The sequence below is a fragment of the Octopus bimaculoides genome, chromosome 9 (assembly GCF_001194135.2).
Source record: "Octopus bimaculoides isolate UCB-OBI-ISO-001 chromosome 9, ASM119413v2, whole genome shotgun sequence".
In the NCBI taxonomy this organism is placed as follows: Eukaryota; Metazoa; Mollusca; class Cephalopoda; order Octopoda; family Octopodidae; genus Octopus; species Octopus bimaculoides.
The window spans coordinates 14,145,684-14,147,563 of NC_068989.1; positions in this window are offsets into that span (position 1 = coordinate 14,145,684).

A 1,880-nucleotide genomic window follows, 5' to 3' on the forward strand; every position below is an offset into this window, starting at 1 on the left:
ATATATATATATATATATATATATATATATATATATATATATACACACACATATATATATATATATATATATATACACACATATAAATATATATTTATGCGTACGTACAAATATATATTCATATACACGCGTAGTAACTAGGCACACATACACAGCATATTTTAATTCGTATAAACGAGTTATTTACCAACTGACTGTGATTGGGGTTAGCCAAGGCCACGACCACTCTCTGTGTGAGTGAAATAAATGGAATGACAGAACATACAATATATTAAACAAAAAAAATATGGCTATATTTTTTTAAGGGTACATTCGCATGGTGTGTGTATATGCGTGTGTGTAAATCAAAAATAAAACCAGGAAAATGAAATTTTAAAAATCAATAAGATGTACACAGTGAATGTATTACAATTGACGCTCAGTGAAAATTTGAGATGGGAAAATATGAGTGGAAATGACGCTTCGAGCATGGCTCTTCGTCAGAAAGAGGGAAAAACTGTCTAGTGAAGAGGAAAAGGAGAAAAATGTCTGGAGAAAAGTACGTGTGTTGCTACATGGCCGGAAAATGCAGACATACATTTATGCTTATGCATTTAAGAGCGCCCATGTGATTTTGTAGACAAATATAGACATATAAAGATAGATGCGATTGGCTAAGAAGTTCGATACAACAGCAAAAGGAGAAAAGAACAGAAAATCTGGAGAAAAGGACGTGTGTTACTGCATGACCGAAAATGCACACATGCATGTATGTATGTATGTATGTATGTATGTAGCACGGGTACGCAGAAATTCCGGGATGATGTCCGGCGTGCTGAAAGACCACTGGGAGTGAGGCACCCCTCAGCTTTATTAAAGCGTATCTCCAGGAGAAGGTCACTCTGATATAAAACCAGATATACAGGGAATGGCATTGGACATTTTGGGGATCTTTGGTTTATGCTAGAGATCACGTCGCTCCCACATCCCTGAGCCTGCAACTCATATTGGCACCAGACATCTTGCTCCGGCTTGTCTCTGGATAATGTCAATAAAGTAGAGAGGGTCTATGAGGGTTGTGCAAGCCTTATTGGACCTAAAACTCTAAACAGGCATTGCCGACTTCTGCTCGATATGTGCGTTTCCCCCACCCCTATATATATTTATCTTATTTTTAGTATATATTATCATGTATGTATGTATGTATGTATGTATGCATGTATGAATGTATGTAAACATGTTTATGCATTGAACCTTTCGTTGGCCGGCGAGGTCCTTCGGGACCCCATCAGATTTTAAAAGTTATGCAACTTTCACATGTTTTACTAAAATGATTTTATATCTCATTACTTTTATTGTCAATAGTTTATGTATGCACATACAAATTTTGAGTTAAAAATTTCCAGTCATATGGATGTTATAGCATAAACTATGGTCATTGCGGTCCAACTGGATCCCATTGGCCTTCTGTGAAATTATTCTTTTTCTGTTCTTTTTCAGATATTCTTACGAACTATAAGTCAATTTTTGTACTGGTATAAATCGATATACTAAATAATTTTGCTTTATTTTATATTTAGTGTTATATGTATAGATGAGTTCAATTCCTGATAACGCGTGAGTGTGTGTGTGTATGTGTGTGTGTGTGCGTGCATGTGTGTGTGTGTGCCAATGCGTGTCTGTCTGTCTGTCTGTCTGTGTGCACGTGTGAGTGTGTGCATGTGAGTGTGTGTGTTTGTGTGTAAGTGTGTGTGTGTGTGTGTGTGTGTGTGTGTGTGTGTGCGAATGCATGTCTCTGTCAGTCTGTCTGAGTGTGTATATGTGTATGTATGTGTGCACGTGTGTGTGCTTCTGCGTGTCTGTCTGTCTGTGCGTGTGAGTGTGTGTGAGTGTGTGTATGT